This window comes from Mesoplodon mirus (assembly GCF_964341445.2).
Source record: "Mesoplodon mirus genome assembly, chromosome: 7".
Taxonomy (NCBI): Eukaryota; Metazoa; Chordata; class Mammalia; order Artiodactyla; family Ziphiidae; genus Mesoplodon; species Mesoplodon mirus.
This window is the reverse complement of record NC_138983.1, coordinates 97,554,528-97,578,181: the sequence shown is the minus strand read 5'-3', so window position 1 is coordinate 97,578,181 and position 23,654 is coordinate 97,554,528. Positions and strand designations below refer to the sequence as shown.

Below are 23,654 nucleotides of genomic sequence, written 5' to 3'. Positions count from 1 at the left end.
ATCAGAAATTCATCTACACGTGGAACAACTCCTACAGAACACCTACTGAACGCTGACAGAAGACCTCAGACCCCCCCAAAAGGCAAGAAACTCCCCACATACCTGGGTAGGACAAAAGAAAAAAGAATAAACAGAGACAAAAGGATAGGGACGGGACCTGTACCAGTGGGAGGGAGCCATGAAGGAGGAAAGGTTTCCACACACTAGAAGCCCCTTCGCGGGCGGAGACTGCGGGTGGCGGAGGGGGAAAGCTTCGAAGTAGCGGAGGAGAGCACAGCAACAGGGGTGTGGAGGGCAAAGCGGAGAGATTCCGGCAGGGAGGATCGGTGCCCTCAGGCACACACCAGCCCAAGAGGCTTGTCTGCTCGGCCACCGCGGGGGGGGGGGGGGGGGGCGCTGGGAGCTGAGGCTCGGGTATCGGGTTTCAGTCGGAGCGCAGGGAGAGGACTGGGGAGAGGACTGGGGCTGGCGGCAGGAAGAGAGCCTGAAGGGGTTAGTGCACCACGGCTAGGCCGGAGGGAGTCCGGGGGAAAAAGTCTGGAGCTGCCGAAGAGGCAAGAGACTTTTTCTTCCCTTTTGTTTCCTGGTGCGCGAGGAGAGGGCATTAAGAGAACTGCTTAAAGAAGCACCAGAGACGGGCGCGAGCCGCGGCTAAAGGCGCGGACCCCGGAGAAGGGCGTGGGACGCTGGGGCTGCTGCTGCCGCCGCCACAAGGCCTGTGTGTGAGCGCAGGTCACTGTCCACCCCGCCTTCCGGGGAGCCTGTGCACCCCGCCACTGCCGGGGTCCCGGGACCCAGGGACGGCTTCCCCGGGAAAGCGCACGGAGCACCTCGGGCTGGTGCAACGTCACGCCGGCCTCTGCCGCCGAAGGCCCGCCCCACACTGCGCGCCCCTCCCTCCCCTCTGCCTGAGTGAGCCAGAGCCCCCGAATCAGCGGCTCCTTTAAACCCGTCCTGTCTGAGCGAAGAACGGACGCCCTCCGGCGACCTACGCGCAGAGGCGGGGCCAGGTCCAAGGCTGAGACCCGGGAGCTGTGAGAGCAGAGAAGAGACAGGGAAATCTCTCTGTGCAGCCTCGGAGGCAGCGGATTAAAGCTCCACGGTCCACTTGATGTGCCCTGCGTCTGTGGAGTGCATGAATGGACAGCGAATCATCCCAAATTGAGGAGGTGGACTTTGAGAGGAAGATTTTCGATTTTTCCCCCTGCTCTCTTTTTGTGAAGGTGTTTGTGTATGCTTCTGTGTGAGATTTTCTCTGTATAGCTTTGCTTCCACCATATGTCCCAGGGTTCTATCAGTCCGTTTTTTTTTCAATAATTACTTTTTAATTTTAATAACGCTACTATATTTTATACTTTATTCTATTTTACTTTACCCGCTCTTTTTTTCCTACCTTCCCTTCCTCCCTCCCTCCCTCCGCCCCTCCTTTCCTTCTTTCTCTCTTTCTTTCCTTTCTCCCTCCCTTCTTCCTTTCACTCTTTTTCTTTCCTTCCTCCCTCCCTCCCTCCTGTCTCTTTCCTTCCTCCCTCACTACCACCCTTCTTCCTTTCACTCTTTTTCTTTCCTTCCTCCCTCCGTCCTGTCTTTCTTTCCTTCCTCCCTTCACTCTTTTTCTTTCCTTCCTCCCTCCCTCCCTTTTCTTTCTTTCCGTGCTTCCTCCCTCCCTCCCTCCTTTCTTTCTTCCTTCCTTCCTTCCTTTCCTTCTTCCTTTCTTTCTCTCTTTCTTTCTTTCTTCTACTAATTCTTTCTTTCTACTTTTTCTCCCTGTTATTCTGAGCCGGGTAGATGAAAAGCTCTTGGTGCTGCAGCCAGGAGTCAGTGCTGTGCCTCTGAAGTGGGAGAGCCAACTTCAGGACACGGGTCCACAAGAGACCTCCCAGCTCCACATAATCTCAAGCGGCGAAAATCTCCCAGAGATCTCCATCTCAACACCAGCACCCAGCTTCAGTCAACGACCAGCAGGCTACAGTGCTGGTCACCCTATGCCAAGCAACTAGCAAGGCAGGAACACAACCCCACCCATTAGCAGAAAGGCTGCCTAAAAACATGATACGGCCACAGGCACCCCAAAACACACCACCAGACATGGACCTGTCCGCCAGAAAGACAAGATCGAGCCTCAACCACCAGAACACAGGCACTAGTCCCCCCCACCAGGAAGCCTACACAACCTACTGAAACAACCTTAGCCACTGGGGACAGACACCAAAAACAATGGGAACTCCGAATCTGCAGCCTGCAAAAAGGAGACCCCAAACACAGTAAGAGAAGCAAAATGAGAAGACAGAAAAACACACAGCAGGTGAAGGAGCAAGATAAAAACCTACCAGACCTAACAAATGAAGAGGTAATAGGCAGTCTACCTGAAAAAGAATTCAGAATAATGATAGTAAAGATGATCCAAGATTCTATTTCCAAGATCCAAAATCTTGGAAATAGAATAGACAAAATGCAAAAAACAGTTAACAAGGACCTAGAAGAACTAAGATGAATCAAGCATCGATTAAAAACACAATAAATGAAATGAAAAATACTCTAGATGGGATCAATAGCAGAATAACTGAGGCAGAAGAACGGATAAGTGATGTGGAAGATAAAATAGTGGAAATAACTGATGCAGAGCAAAATAAAGAAAAAAGAATGAAAAGAACAGAGGACAGTCTCAGAGACCTCTGGGACAACATTAAATGCACCAACATTCGAATTATAGGGGTTCCAGAAGAAGAAGAGAAAAAGAAAGGGACTGAGAAAATATTTGAAGAGATTATAGTTGAAAACTTCCCTAATATGGGAAAGGAAATAGTTTATCAAGTCCAGAAGGCAAAGAGAGTCCCATACAGAACAAATCCAAGGAGAAATACGCCAAGACACATATTAATCAAACTGTCAAAAATTAAACACAAAGAAATCATATTAAAAGCAGCAAGGCAAAAACAACAGATAACACACAAGGGAATCCCCATCAGGTTAACAGCTGATCTCTCAGCAGAAACTCTACAAGCCAGAAAGGAGTGGCAGGACATAATTAAAGTGATGAAGGAGAGAAACCTGCAACCAAGATTACTCTACCCAGCAAGGATCTCATTCATATTTGATGGAGAAATTAAAACGTTTACAGACAAGCAAAAGCTGAGAGAGTTCAGCACCACCAAACCAGCTTTACAACAAATGCTAAAGGAACTTCTCTAGGCAAGAAACACAACAAAAGAAATATACCTACAATAACGAACCCAAAGCAATTAAGGAAATGGGAATAGGAACATACATATCAATAATTACCTTAAATGTAAATGGACTAAATGCTCCCACCAAAAGATACAGATTGGCTGAATGGATACAAAAACAAGACCCATATATATATACTGTCTACAAGAGACCCACTTCAGACCTAGAGACACATACAGATTGAAAGTAAGGGGATGGAAAAAGATATTCCATGCAAATGAAAATCAAAAGAAAGCTGGAGTAGCAATTCTTATATCAGACAAAATAGACTTTAAAATAAAGACTATTAGAAGAGACAAAGAAGGAAACTACATAATGATAAAGGGATCGATCCAAGAAGAAGATATAACAATTGTAAATATTTATGCACCCAACATAGGAGCACCTCAATACATAAGGCAAATACTAACAGCCATAAAAAGGGAAATCGACAGTAACACACTCATAGTAGGGGACTTTAACACCCCACTTTCACCAATGGACAGAACATCCAAAAGGAAAATAAATAAGGAAACACAAGCTTTAAATGATACATTAAACAAGATGGACTTAATTGGTATTTATAGGACATTCCATCCAAAAACAACAGAATACACATTTTTCTCAAGTGCTCATGGAACATTCTCCAGGACAGATCATATCTTGGGTCACAAATCAAGCCTTGGTAAATTTAAGAAAATTGAAATTTTATCAAGTATCTTTTCCGACCACAATGCTATGAGACTAGACATCAATTACAGGAAAAGATCTGTAAAAAATACAAACACATGGAGGCTAAACAGTACACTACTCAATAACGAAGTGATCACTGAAGAAATCAAAGAGGAAATTAGAAAATACCTAGAAACAAATGACAATGGAGACACAATGACCCAAAACCTATGGGACACAGCAAAAGCAGTTCTAAGGGGGAAGTTTATAGCAATACAATCCCACCTTAAGAAACAGGAAACATCTCGAGTAAACAACCTGACCCTGCACCTAAAGCAATTAGAGAAAGAAGAACAAAAAAACCCCAAAGTTAGCAGAAGGAAAGAAATCATAAAGATCAGATCAGAAATAAATGAAAAAGAAATGAAGGAAACGATAGCAAAGATCAATAAAACTAAAAGCTGGTTCTTTGAGAAGATAAACAAAATTGATAAACCATTAGCCAGACTCATCAAGAAAAAAAGGGAGAAGACTCAAATCAATAGAATTAGAAATGAAAAAGGAGAAGTAACAACTGACACTGCAGAAATACAAAAGATCATGAGAGATTACTACAAGAAACTCTATGCCAATAAAATGGACAACCTGGAAGAAATGGACAAATTCTTAAAATGCACAACCTGCCAAGACTGAATCAGGAAGAAATAGAAAATATGAATAGACCAATCACAAGCACTGAAATTGAAACTGTGATTAAAAATCTTCCAACAAACAAAAGCCCAGGACCAGATGGCTTCACAGGCAAATTCTATCAAACATTTAGAGAAGAGCTAACACCCATCCTTCTCAAACTCTTCCAAACAATTTCAGAGGAAGGAACACTCCCAAACTCATTCTACAAGGCCACCATCACCTTGATACCAAAACCAGGCAAGGATGTCACAAAGAAAGAAAACTACAGGCCAATATCACTGATGAACATAGATGCAAAAATCCTCAACAAAATACTAGCAAACAGAATCCAACAGCACATTAAAAGGATCATACACCATGATCAAGTGGGGTTTATTCCAGCGATGCAAGGATTCTTCAATATACGCAAATCAATCAATGTGATACACCATATTAACAAACTGAAGAAGAAAAACCATATGATCATCTCAATAGATGCAGAGAAAGCTTTCGACAAAATTCAACACCCATTTATGATAAAAAACCCTGCAGAAAGTAGGCATAGAGGGAACTTTCCTCAACATAATAAAGGCCATATATGACAAACCCACAGCCAACATCGTCCTCAATGGTGAAAAACTGAAACCATTTCCACTAAGATCAGGAACAGGACAAGGCTGCCCACTCTCACCACTCTTATTCAACTTAGTTTTGGAAGTTTTAGCCACAGCAATCAGTGAAGAAAAGGAAATAAAAGGAATCCAAATTGGAAAAGAAGAAGTAAAGCTGTCACTGTTTGCAGATGACATGATACTATACATAGAGAATCCTAAAGATGCTACCAGAAAACTACTAGAGCTAATCAATGAATTTGGTAAAGTAGCAGGATACAAAATTAATGCACAGAAATCTCTGGCATTCCTATACACTAATGATGAAAAATTTGAAAGTGAAATCAAGAAAACACTCCCATTTACCACTGCAACAAAAAGAATAAAATATCTAGGAATAAACCTACCTAAGGAGACAAAAGACCTGTGTGCAGAAAATTATAAGGCACTGAAAAAAGAAATTAAAGATGATACAAATAGATGGAGAGATATACCATGCGCCTCGATTGGAAGAATCAATATTGTGAAAATGACTCTACTACCCAAAGCAATCTACAGATTCAATGCAATCCCTATCAAACTACCACTGGTATTTTTCACAGAACTAGAACAAAAAATTTCAAAATTTGTTTGGAAAAACAAAAGACCCCGAATAGCCAAAGCAATCTTGAGAACAAAAAATGGAGCTGGAGGAATCAGGCTCCCTGACTTCAGACTATACTACAAAGCTACAGTAATCAAGACAGTGTGGTACTGGCACAAAAACAGAAAGATAGATCAATGGAACAGGATAGAAAGCCCAGAGATAAACCCACGCACATATGCTCAACTTATCTTTGATAAAGGAGGCAGGAATGTACAGTGGAGAAAGGACAGCCTCTTCAATAAGTGGTGCTGGGAAAACTGGACAGGGACATGTAAAAGTATGAGATTAGATCATTCCCTAACACCATACACAAAAATAAGCTCAAAATGGATTAAAGACCTAAATGTAAGGCCAGAAACTATCAAACTCTTAGAGGAAAACATAGGCAGAACACTCTATGACATAAATCACAGCAAGATCCTTTTGGACCCACCTCCTAGAGAAATGGAAATAAAAACAAAGATAAACAAATGGGACCTAATGAAACTTCAAAGCTTTTGCACAGCAAAGGAAACCATAAACAAGACCAAAAGACAACCCTCAGAATGGGAGAAAATATTTGCAAATGAAGCAACTGACAAAGGATTAATCTCCAAAATTTATAAACAGCTCATGCAGCTCAATAGCAAAACAACAAACAACCCAATCCAAAAATGGGCAGAAGACTTATATAGGCATTTCTCCAGAGAAGATATACAGACTGCCAACAAACACATGAAAGAATGCTCAACATCATTAATCATTAGAGAAATGCAAATCAGAACTACAATGAGATATCATCTCACACCAGTCAGAATGGACATCATCAAGAAATCTAGAAACAATAAATGCTGGAGAGGGTGTGGAGAAAAGGGAACACTCTTGCACTGCTGGTGGGAATGTGAATTGGTACAGCCACTATGGAGAACAGTATGGAGGTTCCTTAAAAAACTAAAAATAGAACTACCATATGACCCAGCAATCCCACTACTAGGCATATACCCTGAGAAAACCATAATTCAAAAAGAGACATGTACCAAAATGTTCATTGCAGCTCTATTCACAATAGCCCGGAGCTGGAAACAACCTAAGTGTCCATCATCGGATGAATGGATAAAGAAGATGTGGCACATATATACAATGGAATATTACTCAGCCATAAAAAGAAACGAAACTGAGCTATTTGTAATGAGGTGGATAGACCTAGAGTCTGTCATACAGAGTGAAGTAAGTCAGAAAGAGAAAGACAAATATGCTAACACATATATATGGAATTTTAAAAAAATGTCATGAAGAACCTAGGGGTAAAATGGGAATAAAGACACAGACCTACTTGAGAATGGACTTGAGGATATGGGGAGGGGGAAGGGTAAGCTGTGACAAAGCGAAAGAGAGGCATGGACATATATACACTACCAAACGTAAGGTAGATAGATAGTGGGAAGCAGCCGCAGAGCACAGGGAGATCAGCTCGGTGCTTTGTGACCGCCTGGAGGGGTGGGATGGGGAGGGTGGGAGGGATGGAGATGCATGAGGGAAGGGATGTGGGAACAGATGTGTATGTATGACTGATTCACTTTGTTATAAAGCAGAAACTAATAAAAAAAAAGAAATGTACACAAATATTGAACTTGTTAGTAAATTTATTTTTCACACGTGTACAGGTTAATGATTTTTAAATATTTTATGTGTATTCCAGAATTGAGCAAATGAATAAATAGACTGCAAATAATGAGAATCAGGTTTCTAATTGTTAAAGAAAAGAGTTACAAATAAGGAAAGGGTAAGGGAGGCTAGAATAAACCCTGTGGTGTTGGATTGGAATCAAGGTATCAATTTGAATTCATATATCAATTTGAAGTTATATATATATGTAGATAGACAGATGATAGATAATGTGTGTGTGCACACGTGTGTGTGTATACACACACACCCAGATAGATAATATGAAAATAGAGATACTTGTATATTTTTATGTATTCGTATATATATTTTTAGCTCTCTCTGCTGAAAACACAATGAGGTAGCTTGGATAGCGATAAATCCACCTCATACCAAGATTCTGGTTTCTGAATACCATTATTAATGCAAGGAACAAGAACTCCGTGGAGAAATGACTGATTCAAGGCTGAGACAGAGGAAAGTAAAAGATGGGTCTGGAGCATTTTGTGGTGTCACAAAATAAGATATTACTCCAAAAATTGTATGGCCATGTAGGAAAAATATAGGAGACAGCTGGAAGGAGTACCAGTGACCAAATATGGAACACTTTGAGAAACAAAACTATTAATGATTGTAATAAATTTTAACCCGTAGAATAAAATAATTATCCACAAGTTCACACTGATGTATGTATATATATGAACAAATAACCAGATAAATACATAAATGAAGGAGAAAAATAGCTCTTTCTTATACTCAAATTATAGTTAATAAAGGTAGAAGGAATGATGGGAATAGAAAATGAACAATCATCAAACACCACAGTAATGGGTGGAGTCAAAAATTATTGATGGATGCTAAAATTAGTATGGGAAAATTAAACAAGAAGCAGAATATTTGAACAATCTCAAATAATTACAAAGGGAAAAATAGTGATTTTGCAGCTATCATTATAACTAAGTCATCAAAGTTAGCATCCCCAGTAGTGAGACATACAGATTTGTTTGTACCTCTAATATGTACTGAAAATGGCATATCTCTCCTGAAGTGTTCTTGTCAAGAAATACATATCCTCAGTCTAACCATGAGAAAATATCAAACAAACCCTATTTGAGAAAAATTCTACAAAATGACTGGCTAGGATTTTCCATTAGTTCAAGGTCATAACAGACAAAAAAAGACTGAGGAACTATCCTAGATTAGAGAAGAATGGGGAGATATGACAAGCAAATGCAATAAGGGATCCTAGATTTGAATCTGGACCTCAAGACAATAGGCAATATTTGAATACGAGTCTATAAATCGTTAGTAGCATTGTGACAATGTAAACTTTCTGCTTTCAATAATTATACTCTAGTAATAGAAAATGTTAACATTTGGGGAAGCTGAGTAAAGGGTATATGGGAACTCATACTGCTATGTTTGAAGTTTTTTGATAAGTAAGATTTGATAACACAGTTTTATAAAACCTTAGTTTGGACATTTCTGAACCTCTTTTTTGTTTCCTTATGGAAGAAAGCTGCTTGTTTAGGGTTAATACTAATTCAATGGGGGTAAGATTTACACAGGACCAACCCTAACATTCATAGTGTGTGGCACAGGAAACAACTTTGAATGGCCATTTCAAGGAACAATATACTTAAGTGTATACAATGAGTAAAATGGATGAACTACACAAATTAATGAGTTGAAAAACCATAGAATCATAGAATTTTCTCACTGTAAAGGCTCTTACTTTCATAACTTTTCAGAACTTTTCCGTTCCTATGGGTAAATACCAAAGAGCAGGATTACTAGATCACTGTATGGTAAAAGTACGTTTATTTTGTAAGAAACTGCCAAGTATCCCGCTAGGCACAAATGAGAATTCCAATTGTTCTGCATCATCACCAACTTCGGTATTTCAGTTTGGGGATTTTAGCCATTTAAATAGGTGTGTAGTGGTATCTCATTATTGTTCTAATTCAAAATTCACTGATGACATGGAATGTGTAGCATCTTTTCATATGCTTATTTGCCATGTGTCTATTTTCTTTGTTTAACCATAGTAGTTTTGTTGTTGTTTTTTTAACCAAGGCCTGCTAACTCTTGTCCTCCTGTGTCTATTTATGTTGTCTTTTTTCTTTCTTTCTTCTTTTTTTGAACTTTTGATCATTTAGTCTTTTTCCTGGTTATGTCCAATTATTTTTTATACTAAAATTGGGCTTAACTTATTTTAGGAAACTATAAAGATACCTCCACATTCTGGATATTATTATCTTTCTCTTGAAAAGATTTACTTTGGCCCAAGGCAGACACTTACTATAGGGACTGGTATCCTTAGTCCATTCTCAGTTTGAGCTCATTCAAAGCCATTTTTCAGTCTGTGTGAAGGTTGGTCTATTTCTGTCTTGTCCTTCCCTACGGGTGTTGCCCTTTGGGATTACCATGTGAAAGTTTGGATTCTCCCTGTTCCCAACTACCCCTGTATTTGTTAGGCTTTAAATGTAATGGTTCCCGCAGCCCTGTGAGACTGAAGATACACTTAGCTTCTCATTCCATTAGTTGTTGCCTTTAGCTTGAGCTGTTGCCCATTGGCTTCTGTGGTTAGAGTCTTTTGAACTCCTTGACTTTTCAGTTCGTAGGCTGTAAGATTTGAATCAGCAAATGCCCAAAGGAGAAAAGCTGCACCAAATGTCAAGCTTGTGTATGTGTTTCCCTTCTCTCAACAACTTGGCCCACATGTCTTGGTGTCTCTCTAACATTCAGATGCCAGCGAACAGATGTTTTCTTACTTTATCCAGCTTTTCTAAAATTTCTTTAGACTTCACCTGATCTTATGTTATTATTCAACTATCATCTCAATTACCCCTAGGAAGAAAATTTACAATTTTATGTTTTATTTTTTATTTTCTATATTACCTCAGTTTCTGTAGAGACGTTTTACCTCACTGTTCGGTCTAGTTCCTGTGTTAGCAGTAAGATGGAGATAAGCTGGAGGCTAAGAATACTGGGGGGAAATCACTGATGAATGATATGTCTCATTCTTTTTGTTTTTCCTCTCCTTATTTATTACTCTGGCAGCCTACACCTGCCTTTCTTCATTTGACCCAGTTGCCCAAATAAGAAACCCACTCTGGTAAAGACCTGACTTTACTCTCATAAATGTCTGCATGTTAGGATTAGCTAGATGATGAACACCATGCCAGAGTTCTTTGTGTGAGACTTTTGCAGACTTTTGTTAGCCCTTTAGTTTGCCTCTTGCAAACGCTGCTCAGATTGTTGAGGTTTTCTAAGATTCTGTAGGTCAAACCTCTCTACCTGCATACCAGATGAGCCCTTCTCTCTTTCCTGACCTCACTTGTGGGAGGTTAGCCCTCGGTTCTTCTTTTTCCCCATCCAATCATAATCGTTCATGAATTCCAAAAGGCCCTCAAAGTATCTGTCGTCCCTTTCTCTCTTCTTTTTTCTATCAACACTGTTAAATATTAACCATATATTTGCATACCTCTTTCTTACTTACAGTGGAATATTGGAAGGCTCGATCATTAAGTGTGAGCCCCACCAAACTAGGACTCATACAACACTCTCCTCCAGGCCAAAACTTTTGATATCCACTGGGTTTTTCTTATACTGTCTTATATGTAGCTAAATTTGTAATGATTTAGTTAATGCCTGAGTTATGTGACAATAAGAAATCAGTCAAATTAGCACTACAGAAGTGCAGCTTAGACCTAGGGACCAGAACCAAGGGCCACAAAAACCTGTTAACCAATAAGTTTCACTTGTACTTCATGTTTAACAACTGCTGAGGGTGAATGGGAAGTGAGGGAAAAAGAGTTTAACTTCGTATCACAGAAACTTGCACTAAAATGAAGAGGAAAATGACCCAGTTCCTGGTTCAAGTCACTGTAATCTGCTTCAATAAATAATAACAGCACACAAGGAAAACAAACACTATATGATAGGAACAATGGATAATTAATTACCAGATCAGGGAGGACAGATTACACTTGCTATGGGATTTCATTAAAGAAGGATTCCAAAAAGTACTGGCTTCTTCTGAGAAGACTTCTCAGAACAGGTAGCATTTAAACTGAGTCTTGAACAAGTATATAGAGGGTAGGGAACAGGCCTTCCGGGCAGGGAACAGGCACAGTGTCAGGAATGGCACAAAGGGCTTATGGAATAGGGGACAAAACTGGCTGAACACAGGACTGCTACGTGTTGGGGAATATGGGGGAAGGCTGGCTGAGGTTGGTTAAATGAAACATAATTAGATGGAAGAGAATGTAGGTGCAAAGACACATGGAAGACTGTGGAAAGCCCCTGAAGATGGAGGTCAGCATAATAATATGAAGAACTCAGTGGTACTTTGACACTGTATGAATGTCTAGGTTTAAAAAATCAGTAAAACACAATAAAAGAATAAACTACTGATATAATGATATGTAACCAGAGGCCAGATACCAAAGAATACACACTGTGTCTTTCCATGTATGTCATATATGGTGATAGAGGTCAGCTTAGGTGTTGCCCTGGGAGAGTATGGAACAGAAAGAAGTAACAGAGAACCGTGTAGGGTGTTAGAAATATTTTATAATATCTTGATCTGGTGTTGCATACATGGGTGCATAGAGATGTAAAAATTCAGTTATTAGCAATGCAGTTAACCTACTAGAGTTTTTTTTTAATGTATGCATACATTAAAAAAAACTCTAGTAGGTTAATTAGGCTGTCAGTTGTATGAAGTAAATTCTGGTCAAGGAATAGCCAAGGTAGTAATGCAGTAATAAGTTACAAATGTACTCACTGTGCTCTAGAATGTCACAATTGGAATACAAGAAATATGTGTAAGAAAAAAGACAAATATTCAACATTGATGGTTGGATGAGCTGAATAAGTTAGATCACTCTACTTTCAATTTAAGAACTTGGCCAGTGTTTGGATACCTCTGAACAAAGAAAAAAAAGAAATATAATTTTTATTATGCATATGCTATGTATCAATCCCTGACTTATATATATATATATATATATATATATATTTTTTTTTTTTTTTTTTTTTTTTATGGTACACGGGCCTCCCACTGTTGTGGCCCCTCCCGTTGCGGAGCACAGGCTCCGGACGCGCAGGCTCAGCGGCCATGGCTCACGGGCCCAGCCGCTCCGCGGCATGTGGGATCCTCCCAGACCGGGGCACGAACCTGTATCCCCTGCATCGGCAGGCAGACTCTAAACCACTGCGCCACCAGGGAAGCCCCTGACTTATATTTTGACACATATAAACATGGGAAATATTGTACCTTGTAACTGAGACAATGAAGATGAGTGAGGTAGCTGGTTTTGACACTAGAGGCTGAGAAAACCATCAGCTCATAATTGTAAGAAGTCTGAAGTCGGAGGAAAAGAATCAAGAGGAAATAGTGGTAAGTGCCAGGAGCTTCTGGAAACTACATCAGAGATGAAGACTCCAGGACTGTTGAGCTTTCTAAGATTCCCAATAACTCAGGTAAAAACAGAGGGCTTAAAACTGAATCCTGGGGATATATGTATGCATATAGCTGATTCACTTTGTTACACAGCAGAAACTAACACAACACTGTAAAGCAATTATACTCCAATAAAGATGTAAAAAAAAAAAAAACTGACTCCTGCAAAGTAACAATTGTTACGACAAACAGTAAAGAATTATAAGAAAAATAATCACATGCCTGTCCCAACAGAGAAATAGCCTAAGCTCCATCTCACCATTTCTCCGATTGGCCTTTCACAAAATACAGTCCCATCAGGTTTGTCAAGTAACTGTGAGTAAGACTGAATTAAACAAAAATAAATCAATTCCTTCCTCCAAAACTTTTCAGAGTATGTAATGTAACAAAGTGAAACTTGAATTTCATGTCGGGATGTAGAGTACAGCTCTTCCCAAATGCTTCTGTCTTGTAACTACATTAACATCATCTAAAACCAGTGTTCTGCAGGACAGAGGTTGTGAAACGCTGCTCTCATCGTGTAAGATATCAAGTCTTTCTGAAAATCCATTCTTCCTTCTGCCCTTTCTCCTGTTGTCCCTGTGACCTGGAATGTCTGTCCTAAGCTCCACCTGCCAAAACCCTACCCATTTTTAGGATCCAAGAGATAATAAAAGGCTTACATTACTGAAAGGCAGAGAAAGAAATCCCTTCCTAGGGACCTACATTTCCTTCCTAGGGAAAAGAAAAATTATAAAGTATACCACAGTGACCTTAAGTCTATGAATGTAACTATGTTGTGTTACTTGGAGTTCTGTAAAAGTCAATGTGCTACAATATACATGGATATGAATGTTTGATCTCTTACAAGTAGAACTTGCTGATAACTTTCATCATGAGCGAGGTTAATGATTAAGGGAGCCATTGTATTTGGCTCAGCCCTTATAACTAGGGAATATTAAAATTGGAAAGGTCCCTAGATATTGGCAAATCTATCCACCTCATATTCTAAGGAAACTGAGACCTTCATAGATTGGATACTTATATTAACAAAGGAAAAGGATATAAGATTGGCAGACCTACCTTTTAGATTAAGAATTTTGAGATTTTTATAGACTACTAGGACATTATGTCCACTGATATTGAGACAATGTGTTTCTTAGTCATCATTTCCTATTGCACTGACCAAGTGAGGTGCCAGTCAGTAGTTGTACAAAGGGAAAAAGAAAACTTTAGAAACTCCCAATTTATATACACAGGGAAATTCATCATTCATGTTATTTAAGCTAACTGGATGCAGTTTATCAGCTACATTGAGGAATGGTGAAGTGAAGTGTCTATACAATTAACATGTTAGTTTGTGTCATGACCTCCCTGTTGTTCAAGTGAGTTAACGGTTAGCACTCAACTAGGCACTTAAGAGTCCATTATAAATCTGGACTAAACGTTTATTTGTGGCATCTTTATTCTTCTTTGGTGCCCTTAGGCAGAATTAGCCCTCTTATGTTTTGATAAATTCAAGTATTAAACAGGGCTAAGGTTTCACAAGTTCTTTGGTCTAAACATGGGGGTAAGGGAGACCAATGAGCTGGAGTACTTCTAGATTTAAGAATAGTCAGATTGAGGAAGAAGAGTCTTATGCCAGAGGTGAAAGAAGACTGATTATAATTACCTATTTTTAAAAATTCCAACCCTTTTCAATGTTCTAAAGTGACCAGGAAGTACATGGGTATGCTAGGAAGTAACGGAGTCAAGCAAGAATATTCTCTAAGAGTTTGTGGATGGCAATGAAGAGGAAAGGAAGATAGAGACAATCCTGGAAAAGGTTTTGGTTGGCCATAATAATGAAGTCAGAAGGAGAAGAAGAAAAAGAAGAAGAATGACACATGCAATGGGAAAGAGAAAGCAAGAATAGAGAAGCAAAAGGGAGAGTAGAAAAATGAGACAAATTTGGAGAAGGAAATGAGGAAGAAAACTGGGTGAAAGAAGGAAGCACTGATGGTAGACCACTTGACACTCAAACATTAACACGATGCACATTTAAGATGTGCCATCAACGGCCATGGTCATTACCCTCAAATAGTTTACAGTATGTGTTTCAGAGACATTTATAAATTGAAAATGCCATTAAAATAAGTGCCAGGGTATAAGTATTCATGCAATTGTATGGGAGAATAAAAAGTCCCCCCATCAAAGAGCCTTCTGAGACATTGGAAAAAAAGGAAAAACCTAAAAAGCATAAGACTCTTCCTATTTTCATTTCCAATGATACATCCCAATCTTGATGATCAATCAGCGATTTAAATATCAACTATAAACACAGTATTTTATGAGCTGCTATGCAGTGTACTATACTAGAGTAATAGAACAGAGAGGACCTCAAACCCTCTGTTCCCTCAAATTGAAAGGCACGCTTCCTGACCTCTCCAGACCACTACTGGACACAGGGAACACACACTAATGTTTCAGGACCCCAACCAGCAGTCACCTGCTTTGTGATTACTTCCATGACACACCCTCACTAACACCACTGACTTTCCTGCTCCTACGGGACATGACACATATTTCCTATTTTAACACATACCACAGTGCATTATGATTGCAGGTAGGTGTTCTAACAACTTAAAAGAGAATGATGACTTTTTTCTCTTTACGTCTTGTTATTTCCCTACTCATAATATTTCTTGAAGAGAAACCATAAAAATATAAACAAACACAAAAAACAGATAATATACAAAACGGGTGCTTTGCACCTTAACACAAACTTAAGTAAAATTAGTTCTGACAGTATCCGGCATGACAAACTTCCATGGTACAAATGAGAATGGACCAAGGTTTGAGCAGGTACAGGAGACAATCCACGCATGAACAACACCAAGGAAAGGTAGACAGGAAGTAACATGGTGTGTAGGAAATCACGAGACCAGTCTGATGGGAAGAGACTTAAACAAGACTGAAACTCACTTTCTAAACCTCCATCTCCAATTGGACAATTCGCAGGACACAGGTGCACCAAAGTGGACAAATATTCAATCCCTTTAATGGGGAGGAACAGTTTAAAATTTTATAAATTTAGTTTGCCCAAAAGCAACTGTCAAATGTTGGCAGGACACAATGAAGGCTTACCTTTGTTAACATAGTTAAGTCTCTCTCTCTCACAACTAGCCCACTTGGCTCCACGTTCCTTAGCGCACCCGATGCACTTACACAGCATTGATGGGCTTTACACAACTGGAAGGTCACATCTTTATTTCTTATTGCAGGAACACAACATCTGGAAACTTTATTTCTATCAGAAGCTAAAGCAAAATTATTGTAAAAAGAGTCATTTAAACCATACATTTTATCACCGTTAAAAAGCATCTGCTCTGTGATAAGGATTAGAAATGACTCCTGTCCTTAAAGCCTCATTAAGGAGGAAGATCTATAAACTCAAAATTTCAACCACATGAGATAAAGCACAGAAGTGCCTATGGAGGCCAAAAGTTATATCTAAGTGACGGCTTCATGATAACCCTGAAGTACAGTCTGGAAAGATGAGGCTATGCAGAGGTGGAGTAGGTGGTGCATTAGCTGCACAGGGAGCACCTGTGCAAAGACACTCAAGCCTGACACCTGCTGGGCACTGTAAATACTGCAGGTGGGGATGACTAAAGAACAGGGGTCCAAGTGTGAGAAGAGACAGAAATAAAAATAGAGATGTTGGTCCAAGGAAGCCTGGGAGAGAGCATGGCTTGTATCCCACAGGTGATGAGGCCTGGGGCTACCACTGGCTGAGTAAGGGTGCCTCCGCTGATTAGAAAAAGGCGCCCCGCAGCTGAAGGACCAATTAGATAAAGAGAGTGATCACAAAAAGCTCCCCTTCCTCAGGGCCAAAGAGCCCCAGGAGGCTTGGCAAAGCACAGTTCAGACTACAGGCCTCTGTGCAGAGCACACGCTGGGCGGCTAGTATGCACTAACTCTGTGTGGGCAAGCCATTAGCAGCATTATTTTAGGCATATCTTGTCATGTTAGAAGATCACTCAACCCGAGTAGGCAGATGAACTTAGAGGAACTGAGACCAGGGGCCGCGAAACCACCCAGGGGTTTCTGCCATAGTCTGGGCAAAATGTAATGTGGATGAAGAAGCAAATTTAGGAGGAGGCTAAAATTTACAAGCTAGACCCACTGGATGAAAGTCATAAAGAAAGTTCCGTGAAGGAATTCTGAAGAGAATGGGCTCTGCATTTTTCTTACAATCAATGTAAAATATTAGGCAAAATTAAGTACAGTGGCTTTTAAGGTCCCTTCCAGCTCTAACTTCTTTTGATTTCTAACTTATTACTCTGGTTAAGTAAAGTCCCTTCAGAGGTACAGAACAGTTCCTACACCTGAATGGGATGCAAAGAATAATCAGACTTCTCTTCACCAGGGAATGAGTTGAACTGTCCTTGCAGAAGAGGTAACACATGGTGAGAACCCCAGATCCTAGAAAAGGGCCAAGCACACGATAAGTATTCAGCTTTTTGAAAACAAATGAACAATCATTTCCTCTCCTAGATCTTCACACCCTTTCTCTGCTGGCTGCTTTCTTTCAGCTTATAAACTTCCTCAGTATACCCACTTAAAAAGCCCTCAGACCTATGATTCTTTGGATCTTCTTGTGGGTAACCTAAGTCTCTCCCATGCCTTCAAACACCTCTCCTCCCCAAAAGCCCAGATCTGAACCTTGGGCCCAGACCTGTCTACCAGGCCCCTCTAAAGCACTGAAGATAAAGTAAGATCCTCTCCCCACCCCCAATACCTTCCTACTGTGCTCTGTATCTCACAAAAAGATGCAGCTGTAAACTGTCACCCACGCTTGCTGCCCTCCCTTTTCTAACTGGTCACCAAGCCCCACCCATTCTCTCTCAGATCTGCAAAATCCAGTCCAACCTTTTATAACTTAAGTGGGAACCTTAGATTACAATTCACCCTGCACCCAATCAAGTGCCTTGCACATGGAGGTCCAAGTGAGTCTCTAAACCAGAAGTCCATCTCACTGTTCTTTAGGGTTTCCCACAGCCTTCAGGATAAACATCTAAACTTCTGACAGGACAAACAAGGCCCCGTTCTGTTGGGCCCCACTAGGTTTCCAGTATCAACTCTCATTTCTTTCCCAAACCCTGAGTTCCAGTCCTGTACAGTAGTTTTGCCATATTTTCTTATATTTCTCAAACTTTGACACACACTGCTCCCTCCTGCCACCCCAGGAGCTTCTACATATCCTTAGAAAAGATGGCACCTTCTCCAAGAAGCCTACCCTGAACTTTCCCTTCCAAGATTCTGTGCTCTGCAAAGGGGAAAGGTTGGGGGGGGGAGGGATACATTAGGACTTTGGCGTTAACATAGACACACGACTCTATATCAAACAGATCATCAACAAGGACCTACTGCACAGCACAGGGAACTCTACACCATGGCCTGGAACAAACTGTACGGGAAAAGAATCTGAAAAGGAATGGATATATGTATAACGGAATCACTTTACTGTACGCCTGAAACTAACACAATATTGTAAATCAACTATCCTCCAATATAAAATAATAATTAAATTAAAAAGAAAGATTCTGTGCTCTGTAGCACCAGAACTCACTTCTTCCAGAGAACTGACTACTGTGCTTGTGCTTACCTGCCGCCCAGTAGAAGGGGAGATTACCTAGGGCAGAAGCATCGTCTCCAGCAGCCCTTGGTTCTGACAACTCATTCAAGTGCCAGGATACTTTACACACATAACCTGCTTAATTAATTCTAAGAACCCACAGAAAGAGTGGTTTTTAATGTCATTTTACAAGTGTGGGGATTGCAGTTCAAAAGTAACCTGCCCAGGCCACAGACAGCATAAGACCTGGAATTCAAACCCTAGGCTGCCTTCACACCAGTGCTCTTTCCACTATATGATACGACTACTGAAAAACAGATTTTTTTTCCTGAGCCCTGTTTTAATGGAAAGGAAATGAAGCTGGGATATACCAATTTCCTAATCGCTTTGGCGTGTACCAGGCAAAGTCGTTCAACAGACCAGGTAATATCTGTGGAACAATTAACGATGCTCCAAACTGTCCTAAGTGTTCTACATTGTAGGGTCTACAAGCATTAACACAGTTCGACCTTGTAACCTCCAGAGAGAGTGAGTCCTGTTCAGCCCATGCTACAGATGAGAATACTGAGACCTAGAAGCCTTAGAGCACTCGGCCGGGGTCACCGAGCCGGCAGGAGTCCTAGGCCACACGCCCCATCTAGCGCACGCACACCCGGACACTGGGCACCGGTTCTAGTGCCCACCCTCCACCTTGCACCATCTAAAACCCCGCTTTGCAGTGCCCACACAAGAGCCCCTGGAAGCGGGAAATACAAAGCTGTCTCAAACAGATGAACCAGTTTGCAGGGCAGAAGTTGAGACACGGATGTAGAGAACAAACGTATGGACACCAAGGGAGGAAAGCCGCAGGGGGTGGGGATGGTGGCGTGCTGAACTGGGCGACTCGGATTGACGTGTATACACTGATGTGTATAAAATTGATGACTAATAAGAACATGCTGTATAAAAAAATAAAATAAAATTCAAAAATCAAAAAAAAAAAGAATACTGTCTACTGTCCTCCGCGCCCCCTGGAACACTCACTGTAAATATCCAGGAGGTGCTTGCAGAATGAATGAATCCATGAACAAACAAGCTCACTCATTTCAAACGTGCAGTCACGTGCGAAATGTGACCTTCTGAGAAGTTAAGCTTCTGGAAGGAGCCCATTTTCTTAATGTATTCAGCATCGAGTCATCACAAAATATGAACTCTTATAAAGTACTGCCCCCTCACTTCCCATGAGAAAGCAAAATTTCTCAGCAGGGAAATGGGAGGGTAGCAGACATTACCCGCAAAGCTTTAGGAAAGCTGCGGCTCGCTGAGCACGTCACTAGGGCCCCTGACCGCCTGCCTGGTAGTAGGACAGACACACCAGGAACGGCTGCTGACCGGCAGAAAGAGCGCCCGGCCAGGCAGGCAGCACACCCCGCACCCTGCCAAGCGAGGTCTGGCCAGCAAGGGAAAGACGATCTCCACTGCAGAACCGCCCACCACTAGAAAGCCAGGTCCTGCCAGGGCCTGGACACATGAGGCCTTCCTTACAAGGGTTACACATCTGTGGCCTTGCTCTGCCTCGAAGAAAAGACAGTGACGGGGACAACGTGACCATCTCCAGATGAACTTTCAACTTCGTTTCAAGTGCCTGGGTGCTGGGTCACAGTGGATTTCTAAACTCTTCCAATATTCAAAAATACCAATTTCTAAGATGCAGAAGGGTTGTTAAACATACACTTAGCACAGACCCCAGTCCCACTCCTGAGTATTTTCTCAAGTGAGGTAAAAACCCAAGTTCACATGGAAACCTGCCCTGGAATGTTTACAGCAGCTTTATTCCTGATCCCCTCAAAACTGGAAACATCCCACAAGTCCTGCCACCTGCAGGCGAATGGACAAACGGAAAGTGGAATACAACACAGCCAGAAAAAGGAGTGGCTTCTCATACCCGCAACAACAGGGATGACGGACTTCCCTGGTGGTCCAGTGGCTAAGACTCCACACTCCCAATGCAAGGGGCCCGGGGTCCATCCCTGCTCAGGGAACTAGATCCCCCACGCCACAACTAAAACATACTGCACGCGGCAATGAAGATCCCATGTGCCGCAACTAAGACCCAGCACAGCCAAGTAAATAACTACCTAAATAAATATTTAAAACAACAGCAACAAAAAAAACAAACCCGGGAGGAATCTCGCATAGGTTTTGCTGAGCCAAAGCAGCCAGAATCAAAAAGCTACATGCTGTTGTTCCGTTTATCTGACTTTCTGGAAAAGCTAAAACCTTCGGGACATTAGTGGCCAAGAGGCTAGAGGCACCCTGGCGCCAAAGGGCAGCAAATAGGATGACAGGATTGCTCTGCCGCCTGATGGCGATCAAAACTCCTACAACTGTGCACTACAAGTGAACTACGCTTCACGGCTACTAAGGATACACAAGTTATTACATTTTGAAAAATGTGCCGACCAGCCATCCCCGGCATGACAAGTGCAGTAAGAGGGGCGGGGAGGCGAGGCAAGTGGATCAGCTGGAGTTCTGAAGGTTCTCCCCACTTTCAGTTTCCCTCCCCTGGCATGTCTCCCCGCCCGGCCCACTGCTGCTCAGGCCGCCCACCCGGGCCGCCTGGAGTTACCCAACCGGAAAAGCCAGAGCCCAGGCTCAGCCGCGCCTCCAGGCACAGGAAGGGCAAAAATAGAAAGCGCCAGTGCGCAGTGGAGGGCTGGAAACCCTCGGACCTCAGATAACTGCGGAGAACCGGGGCTCGGAGTCAACATCGGCTCCAGGCGGTCCCAGCGTCCCGACCCCGGCCGCGACACACTTTCCACAAAACTGACACACACGCGCGGGTCGCGCGGGCTTCCCCGCCGGGTCGCCTGGAGGCCGGTCCCCCGCAAGCTGAGCGCACGAAAGGGCGCCCCAAAGGCGCCGGCCCAAGCCGCCCGCTGCGCTTTCCCTCCGGAAGGTGGGCTGCGGGGCCCAAGCGTAAACCCTGAGACAAGGTACACGCGCACCACGCCGCCACAGGGGACGAGAGGCCGGGCGCCCACCTGGCCGGACACCCTACATTTCTGCAATCACCGGACTTGTGTGTAAATTTCCCTTTGGCGTGTCATTTTCCAAAGGCCACTCAAGATCAGGGGACAGCACGCCTCCTCTCCAAGTGTCCTGCCAGCCCACCCACTCAAGATCAGAGGGACAAAATGCCTAACTAAAACAAAACAAAACAGAAACACAAAAAACTGGAGAGAGGGAGGAAAGGGTGCCCTCAAAAAAAAAAAAAAAAAAAAAAAACTAAGCACGTTGACAGCGCTAAGAATAAACTACCAGGCAAAAGAAACCCTACATGTCAAATCCTAAAGTACAGAAGGGCAAGCCCGCCGGCAGTCCAGGCCCGGGGAGACCGGGGTCCCCAGCCCTGCAGAGCCAACCGCAGACCGGCTCGGGCGCCCCTCAGAAGCCCGGGGTCCCCGCGGCCGAGTCTGCGCCCCCGGCCGGCGCCGGCTCCCCTCTGCCCACCCTGCGCGCGGGGGCTGGAAAAGGCCGCGGAGAACCACGGCGGGGCGGGAAGGGGGGCTCCAAAGAAGGTCTGGCGACTCGAGTCGCTCCGTTTCTCGGTGGGCTCAGCGCCCGCCGTGGGGGAAGAGGGGCGGGGGTCCGGGAGGAGGGGACGGGTGGCACTTACGTAGACCGGCAGCGGCCACGGGCAGACGGCGGGCTCGGCCCCCACGAGCGATTCCAGCCTCAGCTCCAGCTTCTCCCCCATGTCTTCGCGCGCCGCCCCCGCACCGTGCTAGTCTGCCGGTTGGGGGAGGGGCGCGGCGCCGCCGGCGGGGGCGGAGCAAACAGGCAGGCGGGCAGTGAGGGGAGGGGGCCTGGCCTGGGCCTCAGCCGCCGCCGCCGCGCTCCCGTCCGGCCCCCGGCTCCCTCTTTGTGGTCACAGGCCCCGGGCCTCCAGCGCTGCTGCGAACTCAGGCCTGCGTGAGGCGAGCACAATGAGCCGGAGACCGGGCCGAACCACTCGCGGCGCGCGCGGCCCACCCTGTGGACACGCCCGCTCTCACGCACGCACGCACGCACGTCTTCGGCTGCCCCCAGCCACACCCACCGGCCCGAAGTGGGGACCCGAGGAGACCCCTCGGGGCCTGGGGTGGCGGGTTCGACTCCCGCCCTTGACGTACCGTGACACCCCCCCCCCAATAAGAAGACTATAATTCCTCATTAAATATGACAGCTGGAATCCCGGCTTCTGCTCACAAAAATGCCGTGTATTTAGCCTATGCTAGGCACCAGACCGCGGACGCTCAGTACTGGCAAAAAAGGAAATGCCCTGCCCTCGTGGCACTGCCATTTTAATTGGAATAGTAGGGACAATGTTCAAGGGAGAAAATAAAGTGTCATCATCGCCACGGGGATGGTTAATCTCATGTGCGCACTGCGTGGGGCCCCGGCAACCACAAACATTATTCCAGATGTGGCCAGGAAGGTATTTTTCAGAAGAGATTAACACTGAAATTGGTCCACTTTGCGTAAAGGAGACTGTCAATGCCGCGGCGTGGGTGGGCCTCGTCCATCAGTTGAAGGACTGGAGAGAAAAATGAGGTTCCCTAGAAAGAGGGAACTGTTCCTCCAGTGGCCTTGGGACATCAGCTCTTCCCTGTGTCTCCAGCCCAGAGTCCTGCCCGGACTTGCCTGCCTCACAGTCACATGAGTCAACTCCTTAAAACAAAACTATATATGTAAAAATACTGAATATATACAAGCTTATTAATTTGTATATGTGTGTATACATATTATATATATGTATACACATGTTTATATGTGCGTGCGTTTGTATTATATGTGTAAGTACTATATACAGTATACATACAAGCCTATATATTTGTGTGTATATATTGTATACATGTATGTATGTGTATATATATAGTATACATATTATAAATGTGAACATGCTGTATATATACACACACCCATATATTGATATATGGGTGTGTGTATATATACAGTAGATGTACGCTGTACGTATGTATGTATACAGTGTATATTTATATATAGGTGTGTATATATGTTGTATACCTGTATGTGTATATGTTGCATAGGTATTATATGTATATATGTATATACTATATATAGACACACTTGCATATGTATTTATATGTGTATGTA

The 23,654-nt window shown here is 43.0% G+C and overlaps 1 long non-coding RNA gene across 1 annotated transcript in view; it reads right to left on the bottom strand.

Moving 5' to 3' along the window:
• Positions 1 to 22,633, bottom strand: part of LOC309807709 — an 82,437-nt gene extending 59,804 nt beyond the window's left edge. The window contains exon 1 of the long non-coding RNA XR_014294650.1: positions 22,174 to 22,633. This is a non-coding gene — a long non-coding RNA (uncharacterized lncRNA). The remainder of the gene's footprint in view (positions 1 to 22,173) is intronic.
• Positions 22,634 to 23,654: the final 1,021 nt, after the last annotated feature.